At 48.6% G+C, this 13,040-nt stretch overlaps 1 protein-coding gene across 1 annotated transcript in view; it reads left to right on the top strand.

Annotated features, from left to right (window-relative positions):
* Window positions 1-13,040, top strand: part of ADARB2 (adenosine deaminase RNA specific B2 (inactive)) — a 554,344-nt gene that overhangs the window by 415,024 nt on the left and 126,280 nt on the right. The gene's annotated exons all lie outside the window — the stretch shown is intronic.

Raw genomic sequence — 13,040 nt, 5'->3', positions numbered from 1 at the left:
AAATCCACCTTCAGGCCACAGCAGAATAACTGAACCTGCTGCATCAGCCTCAGAGCCAGTCTGGGACCTGCCGGGGGCTCACTCTGACCTGGAGGTGGCCACAGGGGCTGCTGGAAGAAGGTATGGCTGTTGCCCTTGCTTCCAGAAAGTGCATCCCCCACACCCTGGAGGAAGCTGCATCCCCACTGCGTCTCTGGTGCATGCCAGCCGGCACCCACCCAGGTGCGCATGCTCCAAGGAGAGGGAGAAACAAGAGCCAGCGAAACTGGCCACCTGCAAATCCAGGACATGGCAAGCCAGAAAGTTATTTTTCTGTTCCATTTCACCTCCAAGCTGAATTATTGATTTTAATACTTTATTTTCACATGAGTTTATTTGAGCGACAGACGCTACTCTGGTAGTGCTCGTGAAGCAGAAATGAGACTCTGGTAATTAAGGATTCCATCCTGAGGCCGCAGGTACCAGGAGGATTAGGCTGCTCACTTGAGTGAGTACAAACTCTCAGGGATTAGGACACAGACTCAATCATTCCTTCCACTTTCCTAAATTACACTTACATTCTCAGGGAGGCTTAAGATCCAGCCCATTGGCTCCAGAAAGAGTTTCATTTAACTATGCTTCCATCATCATAGGGTGGAGACGGTAGCTTGGGTGCCAGCTTGAGGAACAAGCATCCAGGTAGCAGTGACAGGGGTCCAAGTGGGAGACAGAAGGAGCAAGGTCTTTGCTGGGACCCAGGGCTGACAGAGTTGGGGGGGAGGGTTGAGGAGTTTTGCAGGCTCTCTCCTCACTCAGGGTCTTCATCTGTGTGGTGGGGTCTCTGTGGAGCAGGCAGGGGGACACTCCAGGCGCCTTGGCCAGCTCTTCACCTATCCTCTGAGTTCAGAGTATCTGAACATGGAAGATGCAGGTGTACTCAGATATTAAACAACAACAACGTCAGGTGTCATTTTTTTTCATTTCCCAGAAGAACCCACTAAGCATTTATTAGAGATGTTTGGGGAGCATCTGAAGGATCGCACCTGTTACCAAGACAGGAGATACTTCACATGGGCCCCAGCCATTCCCTGCTCCTGGAAAGCCTTTTGTTAGGCTTTCCCCCCCCCCCAAAAGCCTAAACAAAACTGACACCAGAAACAAAAGTAATGCCATCAGCAGTAGCACAAGTGCCTGGCGTGGGCACTCAGTCATGTGTGGCGGGGGACAGGGCCGGCACCAGCATGGAGCTGGTGTGCCCACCATTCCCCATGGAAGGAGAAATGAGGTTTGCTTGAGATCACACAACTGTGTAAAGGCAACGCTTGGATCTATAGTCAGGTCTCCTGAGTGACCCCCCCGGGCATTGGTCTTCACTGCTCCGTGCTGCCCAGCTCTGGCGCTATTGAGGCTGTCTCACTCTTCATTCGCCTATAGCCAGATCTAGATCGTGGCAGATCAGTGGCAACATCATGTGAATAATCGAAATCCACATTTACTCCAAAACACGCAGTCTAGCTATTTAGTTGAAATATATGAAATTTTCATTCTTGTAGGTCAAAATATTGTCATTAAGTTCAACCTTTAACCTCAATTTATTTTTAATCCAAGTTACTAAAAACTACTCCTTGTCTTTACAATCCTGTCTACTCTTTCCCTGCCTCTTCCTTGGGGAAATGAGAGTTGGAGTGAAACGGGACAGGAGATTGAGGCGCCAGGGGCCTGGAGAGCCTCCTCCCCTCTCCACTTATCCCAGTCCCAACCACAGAGATCCCCTCCAGGGGCACCATGAGGACCTAGTCCCGACTGGAGCGCAGCAGCCTCCACCGTCACCCCATCACTACCCCCATGCCTGCAACAGTGCCCAGCACCGAGTGGGCCCTCCAGAAATGTCTGCTTAGTAAATTAGTAAAATAATTTGTGGTCGAGGACTTTCACTTCTGGGGCCTCCAGGGCTTAGAAAGTAGGTTTAGATGGATTCTTGTCGCTTCTTCCTCTTTTTCTTTCATCCAAGGAACGTTATTCGGAGTCAGTGAAGGAATGTTATTCGGAGTCAATGAAGTTTTTCTCATTGATTCCAACATCTCCATAAGTTAGCAGGAGTGCTGAGCCTCAGTGCCGGCTGCTTCTCCAGGACTGGCGAATATTTTAACATCTGGGAGTGTCTCTCAGCGCCAGGCATGGTGGAAGTCAGAAGTTGTACCTCTGTGTAAATGCAAACACCTTCAGACTGCTCACTCAGTGTGACAGCAGCACCTGGCACAGTGCTCGGTCCAAAATAGGCCCCATTCAACATCTGATGAGGGACTTAATAAACAAAGCAGCAGGAAATTATAGAGACTTTGGTGAAATCAAGCACTGAGAAGCAGATGAAATTGGAGAATGAAGGACAGAAGTTAAAGGAAACACATGAAGACCCAGAGAGCGTGGAAACAAAGGATGAAATTAAACTGGAATCTCAGGGATGGAAGATGCTGAAGACGGAGATTCCAGGTGGAACGATGCGGCCCCAGGTGTGCCTGCAGGTGGCAGTCCACACAGCTGCAGAGACTCGGAACTGAAGGGAACCTCAGGAACGTCCTGAATTAAAATGGGGACCGGGAGAGCAGCAAATGGGAAGCGGAGAGGTTGCAGTGCTTCGTGAGGGAGATGGGCCGCACCCCAGAGAGCACCTCCCTCCCATGGAAATCCGGGGCTGACTTCTCCAGCACCACCAGCCTGGAGACAAGGATATGAAGACCAGAGCCTAGTGGCTCATCCTGCCTTGCCAGGCCCTGAACCAGGGAGGCTTGTGCTTAGGGGAAATGTTAACATGTAATTCTGCTGAAATTTCTGTTGTTGGAATGATAATAATCCATCCTAGCACATTTCACAAAACTTTTCAAATATTAAATCTAAGCCAGAAACACATCCCAGTGGTAGCCACCGGACCTCCCAGGACCACTCACAGGTCTTGCAGAATCCCCATCCTAGGAGCCAGCCCTGGCCCACTAGACAGGCCTTGTGTATCCCAGGGAGCGCTGCCAGTGCACGCTCGGCTGAAAAGGCACTTTCCACAGTGACAAGGCCACGGTCGGCATGGAGGATTTTGGTCTATAGGCACGGGGCGAGATTCAGACCCAAGAGTCAGGATCTGCTGAGAGGCAACCTTGCACTCTCCAGCAATGGCACATTTCTTTCTGGATCAAGTTTGGTGCTCAATACCCAACATGACAGGCAATGTTTATCAGTCACCCTCTGGGTATGGAGTCCTGAAGCCCCTAGAGGCAACCTCAGACATGTCCCAAATATCATTCCTTCAAGTGCAAATTCCTACAACCCAACACACAAAAATGTCTGTGTGGTTTGCTCTCAGAGGCATGGACTTCGGTTAGTCTAAATATCCATCAGTTAACTGAATTTTATTTAAAAATTATTGCCTTTTTGGGGACTTTTCCCCTGTAGGAAATCTTAGGAATCTGATGGAATTTGATCATTGCCAAAACCAACTTTATAAGAAACTGCATCTATTTATCCTAGAAAACCACTTCTCCAACCCTTTTCCAGCTGAGAAAATAAAGTGCTAGAGAAAAATGTGCATTCCATGCTCTATGTATCCTGTCCTTTCCAAAAAATATAGAAATAGAGGTGGTCTGTGTTAAAGAGCTCCCTGACCTGCTAATCATCCACAAAAATAAATTATATGATGGAAAATTAGCTACCTGGAAATGCAAATTAAAACAATGCTAAGATACCAGTACCAACACCCAGAACACTGACACCACCAAATGCCGGTGGGTGGGGAGCAACAGGAACTTCAGTCGCTGCTGGTGGGAGTGCAAAATGGTGCAGCCACTGTGGAAGACAGCGTGGCAGTTTCTTATGAAACTAAACATACTCTGACCATATGGTTCAGCAATCACACTCCTTGGTCTTTGCCCAGATGAATTGAAAACTTGTGTCCACACAGAAAAAAACACATGGATGTTTATAGTAGCTTTATCATAGTTGCCAAAACATGAAGGCATCCAAAATGCCCTTAAGTAAGCCAGTGGATACACAAACTCTCATCCATCCAGACAATGGAATATGAGTCAGCACTACAGAGAAGACAGACAGGGAAGAAACATAAATGCATATTGCTGAGTGAAATAAGCCCATCCGGAAAGGATACAAGTTGTATGATTCCATCTACAGGACATTCTGGAAAAGGCAAGACCATGGAGACAGTGGAATGATCAGGGGCTACCAGGGGCTGGAGGAAGGAGGGCTGAGTAGGTGGAGCACAGGGGATTTTATGGCAGGGAGACAGCTCTGTGTGTACTACAGTGGGAGATACATTTTATGCATTTGTCAAACCCTTGCAGTGCACAACACCAGAGTGAGCCCTCCTGTGAACCGTGGGCTCTGGGTGATGGTGATGTGTCACTGTGAGGTCACCAATTGTGGGGACTTTTGATAATAGAGGAACAGGTGCTTGTGTGGGGGCAGCAGGTATAGGGAACGTCTCTGTAGCTTCTGCCCAGTTTTGCTTTGAACCTAAAACTGCTTTAAAATATAAAGTCTATTTGTTAAAAATTAGCTACCTGGCAGGATTATACCAGTGCTGTCAGCACAAAACTCAATGACAGGAAATAAACCACAAGAAATCCATAATGATTTCTCAGGGATGCCTGGTCTTCACTCCAAATCCTAAGCAGTCACCCTAGTATTTAATCAGCCAAATTAATGAACCCTGAGGAGGGAGGGAAGGAGGGAGGAACGGACGGGGGGAGAGAGAGAGAGAGACAGGAGAGAGAAGCATCAAGAAAAGACAGTTTTCTGTTTAAGGTTGATTTTCTTAACGGTTTTATATTGGGCATTGATATTCAATATTTTGATGGGTTTCATTTTCAATAATGTATGTAAGCGCTTCCATTTATAATCCGTTTAGGTTCTGAAACTTGCCTGTTCAAGCCTATCCCCATATCAAAGGCTGCTATCACCCTCTGTTGGTGGTAACCAGAGTTGATAACTTTTGCTTGGCCACTTAATTTTTCTTATCTCTATGAATATTCAGCAGTTAAGTCACTTCTGTATTTTATTTTTAATGCAATTAAATAAACATTTTATCTTGCTATCTTTAAAATTAGCACACACAGAGTCCATAACTGTGTGGACCTGTTAAATCCCTATGCCGTGATTTTAGCATCAGTACCATAACTGAAGAGACAAGAAAGTATTTCGTAATTCCTCAGTATTTTACCAAGAGGAGTGGGCTTTGTGACCAGTGCTTGTGTGCCCTGTATTTGGTCAATTCCTCTCAGAACCAGTGGTTTTTAAGTGGGAGATGACACCGTGGTCTGGCAGTAGATTGGACACCAGGACCTTCAGGGCCAATTCAGCTCCTTGATCACCGATCCCAGAAGCATGTCACAACCCTGACAATCACAGCAGCATCTTCCATTGCATATTGCTTGATCTTCTAAACACCTGGGCCTACATTTCCTTTCTTTTGGCATAGTGACCACATCAAGGTGAAAGAACAAGTGGGATTGTAACATCTCATGGATGAGAAAAACAAGCCTCCAAGAGCAGGGTAAATGATTGCCCACAGCCAGACAGTGCACAGCAGCAGATTCACATCTGTGTGTTTCGATTTCAAATCCAAATCCCTTCTCTGAATATTTACTGAGCATCTATGAAGCCACGAGGAATTTTAAAATGAGGAAGATACAATTGCTATGCTCAGGGAGGCACCTAAAGAAGCATTTTGAACAGGTCTTCAGTAAATATTCATTGAATGAATGAACAAATTATACCGTGTCATGAGTAACATAGGAAAGATATTTTTAAGTGTTATAGGAGCACACGTGGGGGGAATTGATTAGTGGAGGAGGAGGTGTCTGTGTGAGCCCAGCAATGTCAGGAGGAGAGGCGTGGGGGTGCCCCAGGGAGAGGCAGTGTGGGGGGCGCGGAGCTGGCATCAGCCTGACTGTGTGGTGTGGTGTGAGAGACTGGGAGCGGCCGTCACTGTAGGAACAGGAGGGGATGTGGAAGAACCTGGCCGTCACTGTAGGAACAGGAAGGGATGTGGAAGAACCATCCCTGCTGCGAGGGCAGCCTTCGATGGGCGTCCATCTGTAGATGCCATTACGCCTGCATGTGAGAAAACTTAAGCCACCAGCAAGGCTAAAAGGTTTGGAAGTAAGACAGATAAGAAGCAGAGAGACTACTTAAGAGGCAACTATGATAGTTTTTATTTTTAAAAATCCCAAAAGCACCAAAAAAGGGAATCATCTTTAAACAGCTTGAGGGCAGAGTGGGAAAATCTCATACCTGCGAGATGAGACAAGTGTGGTGGGTGTGGCCAGGATGGTGGGGAACCGAGGAAAAGGACCTCTCCCTCCAGGGTCCTCCACCCGGCCCCCCTGGTGAGGTAGGTAACTCCAGCATGTGGTCGATGGCCAGGCGTGAAGTGGCCGTTAGGACAATGAGCCACATTCAAGTAGCAACTGCACTTTATTCACTTGGAGACACAGAGCAGGGAAGAGGCCAGAGTGTCCGCATGGCCCCCGGGAGCACAGGGGACCAGAATGTGGGACCTGCTCTTTGCCCAGGAGCCCAAACCAAAGGCTGCTGCTGCATCATGACCCAGGAGGTCAGGAACCAGGAGGAGGCGAAGCCCGGGGGTGGAAGAGTCCCAAGTCTGATGGATGAAATGTCCTTAGCTCCACGCCCCACAGAAAACTGCCACACCAAGCCGTGCACCAGTCTGGGATGGGAGGGCAGCTTCCCCATGAGGTCTGCAGGACACAGCCTCGTCCTCCTGTGGTCAGGGCTGAGACTCTCACACAGGCGATCAGCCAAGGCAGAGTTCTCATTTGCATACTGTCCAAACGAGTGGCTAACATACTGGGCTGCACACTTAAAATCACCAACGGAGTCACTGCTTGCGACTTAAAGTGACTCTAGAACTTTCTAATGCCTGGAGTCTGCTAGATCTTCACCAGGGGCGGGGGAAGGACACCCCTGCTGACATGTGAGGGGCAGTCCAGGCCAGGGCTGTGGCCACGTCCACATCCCCCAGTGATGCAGGGGCCCCTCACACTCTGCGCACACTGGTTCTGCCCTTCCTGGCTTTTGCAGGCAGGCTCCTGATGCCTTCTGGGCTCTGCTTGTGGGTTTCCTCATCTGGGGGCCCCTTCCTGACTCCCCAGATTAGCTGGGGTCCCTGTGATCTGGTCTCCTAGTCACTTACGCTTTCCTTCCTAACACGCAAGACATTTAAGAGCATGTGTCTTCCAGCTGGCTTGACTATCATCATCAGGGAGAATCATTATCCATCTTCAAATAAAAATGGCATTGCAGCTGGGCGCGGTGCCTCACACCTGTAATCCCAGCACCTTGGGAGGCCAAGGCAGGCCGATCACTTGAGCCCAGAAGTTCAAGACCAACCTGGGCACCCTAGTAGACCCCATCTCTACAAAAAATAAAAATAAAAACTTACCCAGGCATGCTGATGCACATCAGTGGTCCTAGCTTCTCGGGAGGCTAAAGTGAGAGGATCGCTTGAGCCCCAGGGGTGGAGGCTGCAGTGAGCTGAGAGTGTGCCATTGCACTCCAGCCCGGGCAAGTCTAAAAAAAAAAAAAAAAATTCCCATCGCCCATGGGACAGTCGGCACCATTGCACTGCACTCTGCAGTGGGGCATGTGCCCTTGAGGGGAGCTCCTGCTTGAGCCCAGTATGTATCTTCTCCATCCACGTGTGTCCTGTTTCTTCCAAAACAGAGGCCCTTCCTGTGCCTCAGTTTGGCTATTGCCTGTCTCTATGAAGTCTTCCCTGGCCTCCCTCAAGGTGAATTTTGTGCATACCATCCTGCCTGTTTTAAGTGCAATGGCATCTCAAATATAAGCTGTAAATTAGGTGAAGACCTCACTTTCAATAGACAACGGCTGCTCGGCCCTGGGATGTGCCCCCAGGATCACCCAGAGCAGATTTCATGGAAACCCTTAAGTCCAGCCACTCCAAAAAACCTTCCTTGGCAAAAAACATAAAAACATAGCTGGCTGTTTTCCCCAAGCTGTGTTTACAAAGCAATTGTGAGAAACTTCATTTTGTCTTTATAAGCTTGGTTATTTTTTTAGTAACATCCACTCCCTACATTTTAGTCTCCCAGAAAGACATCTCTGTCTGTTTCGTTTGCTGCCTGGCATGTGGGGGCACAATGGGGAAAAGGTGTGTGTTTCTGAAATGAACAAATGACAGAATAGTCCATTTTGTGCTATCTCAGATATGAGGGAGGGAAGTGGAAAGCAAGGCTGTGTGTGTGAGAGCTCCTCGGCCGCTATAGCAAGTGGCCACACTCAGGTGGCTGAAATGACAGAAGTTTATTCCTCGTGGCTCTGGAGCCAGAGCTGACCTCAAGGTGTGGGCAGGGCTGGTTCCTTCTGATTCTAAGGGGCATCTGTCCCACCCTCTCTCTTGGCATCCAGTCATGGCTGGGGATCCTCTGCCCTTGGGCTGTGGCTGCATCCCTCCGGCCCCTGCCTCCATGGCCGCTGCTGTCCTGGCTGTGCCCACGTCTCTAGACTGGGGGAGTTTCAGGGCTTACCAAGGAAAAAGATGTGCCCCCAGGTGGCAGGAGCACACACAGGCTGTATGAGGCTGGCGCTTGGACAGATTTGCATGCAGGGGCATCCGTCACAGCCTAAGACTGTTCCAAGAGGAGAGGAGGGCAAGGGAGCTGCCGGGAAGAGGGGTTCGGAGGGGGCTCCATGTCCAGGCAATGCCACGCAGCCACCCTGGGGGTCTCTGGGTCAGAGGGTTCTTCGGAGTCTGAACGGCCTGTGGTCTTATAACCACAAGGCCCCATCTTATCGGTGGGGAACAGCTCTATGGTAAGGTTTCACAGGGAATGCCAAGCAGATACCCTTTCAATGGCTAAAAATCTGCTTGTTTGGGCTATTTTTAAAATAACTGGATGTGTAAAAACTTGAGTTCGGCTCTGGCAAGCTTTGAGCTAATGGGGCTCAGTTGCAGTGAAGAAACATACCACCTGCAGGTCCATACCCAAGGCCGACGGGGGCTACGCCTCCCTCAATACCCAAGACTGACGGGGCTACGCCTCCCTTCCTCCCTGTGATAAAGACACCAGTCCCCGGATTTAGGGTTCCTCTAAGGCCAGGATAATTTCATTTCTAAATCCTTCACTAATCACATCTGCAAATACCCTATTTCCAAATAACATTATGCTCTGAGGTTTTGGGTAGACCTAAATTTGGGGGATACTATTGAATCCAGGACACTTATTTTTGTTTGTATGTTTAGATAGGCATTTTGTATAGGAGGAAAAGAAAAGGAAAACACCAAAAATTACACAAATAAAATACTGGAGAGATGGGAGTTAGAAAAGACAGACTGTTACTGTACTGAAGGCAGCGGCAGGACAGTGCCCAGCATCTTAGCAAGGAGCCAGGCTGGGAGCGGAGAAGGAGCGTATTTTTTCTGGCAGTAAGGAAGGAGAAAGGGATGAGTGAAAAAGGAATTTTGTGGTAGAAATGAGGGTGGCTAAAAACTACTCTCCCGTTTCCCAATTCTGTTGTTGAGCTTAGAACACAGACAGGAGGGCCTCCTCCTTTCCACACTTGATCGTGTCCCAGGAGTTTTGGGGTCATTACATATGTTGTGGATGGAAAGATGCTAAATGCAGACAGTCCCAGGCAAAGCTGCAGACAACCATCCTGACCCCTTCTCCCTGCCCTCCCCCAACATTTGTGATGGAGCACTTGGCCTTCTGTACTCCACAGCACCACAGGAAGACCCCCATGCACCAGGCCCATCCCTCAATTCTCCCCCGCCAGTTAGGCGTCTCAGTGTGGCAGTTGTCTGGAAAGGCATAGAATACGTTATGGAAACATCAGTAGCCAATAACCTTTTCAATCCTGTCCTCTGATAATGGGGTTAAGCAGCATCTCGACTGTGAAAGAGAGACCAGCCATGGGGAAGGAAAACTTTAGTGCACACTTTCTGGAGCCTTCACATTTTTCTACACTCTGCACACACTAAGCTGTTGAGATGGGTTAGATTACGGGTCAGTAAATATTCGCCTTCTCTCCCTCCTCCGTGGAGGGAACACACTTTCCCCTCCCATTCATGTTTGTCTTACACATGGATCCTGCTTAGGCCAGTGGGACTGGAAGGACCCAATAAGCAGAGGTTTGAAGTTCACTTGAGCAGCTGGACTTGGACCCTGGCACATCTGCCAGCACCGTGACAGGAAGGGGTCTCTAGAGGGGCTGATCCAAAGGGAGTTGCATATGGAGCGGGCCTGACCCCACAGCACAGCTGGAAGCCAAGCTGCACAGGCCAGCCTGTATCACCCCACCCCAGTCCAAACACAGGCTCCTGAGTGAGGAGCAAATGCTTGCTGACTGAGCCGTTGCGCTTGGGGATGGTCGTTACACAGCAAGAGCTTACTGCTGCACCACACATAGGCCACCTTTTCCTACTACAGTCTGTGAATCAACAGGGTCTTAAAGAAGCTGTACTTCTCCCATATTCAATGATATTAGAGATTAGTTCTCTGAAAAATATTTTGAAAGAATAAAATAAAACCATTTATCATTATTCTGTATTTTAAACAGGTAATTCTAAAAAGCAAAAATTCTTAATGAGACCCTTCATACATTCTGCTATTTCTGACCTCTAAGTAAGTCAGGATTCTACAGGCAGATCCAAAATCTTATCAAGAGAGGTCATTGAAGAAACAGAGGCACATACGTCAGCTCAGAGCCCAGACTGGCCACCACAAGAGAGAGTGGCATTCAGGGTCCTCTCGTCCTCCCTGTCCATTGTACTCTTTCTCCTAAATTACATCGGACATCTCTGATGTTGTCCCCAACATTTTCTGCTGAAATTGTTATGGTCTATCTGATTATTACCTAAATGGCTTAAAGAGGTCAAAAGTACACAGCAATCCACTTCAACACATGCCTGGGACGTAAATACCTGTAACCCCAGCATATCTTCCTGCACCCAACTCTCACACCCTTCCCAAGATTTTGCAGCACCTTGAAGGTCATTTCTTGGTTTTTAGCTCCACTGATGTTTCTCTCCCACATCCCATGTCACATTCACACTCTCCAGCCCCCATCAATCAGCCAACCAACAGCGACAAATGTCACATGTCGAGCTCTGCACCAGACATAACGCCATGACCTCAAACAGAAAGGCCTTGTCCTGGCCTTCCTGGAACACTGGCGTTTCCATAGCTGAAGTGAGAGGAACACACGTAATGAAGATATTCAACATGTTTCACCAGGAAAGGATGCGGGCCATTCCCGCAGAAGCCAGCTGCTTACCTGCTGCCAGTGACTCCACACTCCAGCTGCACACAGAAATCTGCTTTGACAGACAGAGACATCCTGGCCCCAGCCCAGGCATCCCATCACAATTGGTCTAGGTCAGGGCCTTGGCAGGGGACGGCTTTTAAATCTCCCCAGGAGAATACAATTTGCAGGCAGGGCTGAGAGCCACCACTCCATGCTGTGGGCACATGGGTTGTCAGAATTGGGTAGCGCTAATTAGGGCTGGCATCAGGGGACAGGTGATTTTCGACTCAGGGAAGGAGATGGCTTGACTGGAATTCCATCAATTCCAGTAATAATGAACTCAGCAAAGCTTTGAAGTTGGGGGCAAGATAACAGAAAGGCAAGGCAGTGTGACCCAGCGGTTACCATTGCTGGATGGGGGAAGTGAGACAGTCATGTCAGAGCTGGAGAAATCCTAGGGACGACATCGCTGGAACCCTCTGCCTGGTTACCAGTCAAACAACGTAAGGGGCTGCCGCCTTCTTCCAGAATCAGTTTCCCCAGCTGTAAGGCAGAACGCCATCAGGTGAGTCAAGGGCCCATCAGCGCACACTCAGAGTGTGCAGCTGTGGCTGACGGAAATGAGGAATTCGTCCTCACACTGAAGATGAGTGAGGAGCCACGTCACCCCACCAGGTCCCGGGCATCACAAGTCTTCCTGGGCGTCTGTTCTTGCACACACACTGCTCATGTCAGCCTCAGCCATCTGCATATGGTTAGCATCAAAAATGGAATTTCTCATAACAGAACTGCAAGCACACCCCGATGGAGAGATGCGGCCACCACAGAGCTGATTCTATCGGCAGTCACTCATCTTCAATGGTGGAAAAGTTAAATTCTTCCTCATCTCAAATGATCTATTCTCATACCCAGTGCAGCTGATTTTCATCCATCTCCTCACCCTGCAGCCCACCTGACGGAATTCTCATTCATGGGAAGTTCTCTTCTGAGCCTGCTCTAAGTTTTTTCTTTGTTTGCACTCCCAGATGACCATCAGCGCCCCCATGCCCGCCCCTCCCTAAGCCACAGATGCTGCCTTTTGTTTTGCATTTCTGCTGCGAGAAAGGCATTGCCCGTGAGTAAAGTCTGTTATACGGGCTGCAAAGCCATCTGGACTTGCTGCTGAAAAGGTTGGACATGGTTTTAGGCAAGATTTTTATCACATCTGAGAGGGAAGAAAAGCCTTGAATGCATTACCGTCTTCCGAGGTTGGTGTCAGATTTTTTTCCCCTTGTCAGTTGCAAAACAAAACAAAAAGAGTTGACATAGAAAGGAGTGGGGAATGAAGATACACATCTCCAGAGGAAGCTTTGTCAAAGGTAGTGGAGGATAAACAAAAAATAAATTAGTTTTGGTTTTATCAGAAACTGGACAGACTTCCACTGGTATAATAGTTTGTCCAGCATGCCTGAGCCTTTCCAGCGAGAATGCCCGGAAAATGCAAAAGAAAAATCTGAGATGCTCACAACAGAGGCAGAGATTTGCTTTCTAAAACTGATTAATAGCTTTCAAAACACACACAAGAAGAAAGGCAGAGGAGGAAGGGGCTAAAACAGACCACATGAAGAATAAAACTGCTTTGAAATCTCTCTATCTTCCTCCCTTCTTCCTTCCCTTCTCTTTCTCCCTCTCTCCGCTCTCTTTTCCCTACCTCCCTCCCCCTCTCTTCCCCCCTCCCCCCTCCCTCCCCTTATGTGTCCCTGCCGATATGGAAAGATCGGCACTGACACATA

This window comes from Hylobates moloch, unplaced genomic scaffold, assembly GCF_009828535.3.
Source record: "Hylobates moloch isolate HMO894 unplaced genomic scaffold, HMol_V3 SCAFFOLD_2, whole genome shotgun sequence".
Classification (NCBI taxonomy): domain Eukaryota; kingdom Metazoa; phylum Chordata; class Mammalia; order Primates; family Hylobatidae; genus Hylobates; species Hylobates moloch.
The sequence above is the reverse complement of the archived record's forward strand: the minus strand, read 5'-3'. Positions and strand labels throughout refer to the sequence as shown.